Consider the following 534-nt stretch of genomic DNA (forward strand, 5'->3'; position numbering starts at 1 on the left):
GGGAAGGAGAGGAGGAAAATAAGATGCTATCGTGGAGCTTTGTTTTCATGCTTGTGAAAGACAAAAACATGAATTGATCACCCATTTTTCTGATTTTGATAAGTGCATGTTGATTTGCATATTTGGCACCAGAGCCTGTTCCCCATACAGTAAATCTAGTGGGAGTACAATACTACTTCAATTTATATTGGTGCAAATGAAAGCAGAATCTGGTCTTTTATATTCATTCCAAAAGCTAAATTTAGAAGAAAAGAAATGCAAGCTATTGATGCAGGAACTATAGAACAGAACACTTAAGGTATTTTCTGTCACTGTGAATTTATGGCTTAATCCTATAGTATCTCGAATCTCAGCTACTGCATTATTGGCACTTTTATCTGAGTGTTACACTTCATCGGTCTGATTTTTTGCTGATGTTAGGTGGTTCAGTGCCAGTAATGTTAATGAAGCTGTCTTGATTTACACCAGCAGTTAATCTTGCCCTGCTATTATTATTATTATTATGGTGGTGGTGGTTGTTGTTGTTATTATTAT

The sequence above is a fragment of the Mesitornis unicolor genome, unplaced genomic scaffold (genome assembly GCF_000695765.1).
Source record: "Mesitornis unicolor isolate BGI_N332 unplaced genomic scaffold, ASM69576v1 scaffold10664, whole genome shotgun sequence".
In the NCBI taxonomy this organism is placed as follows: domain Eukaryota; kingdom Metazoa; phylum Chordata; class Aves; order Mesitornithiformes; family Mesitornithidae; genus Mesitornis; species Mesitornis unicolor.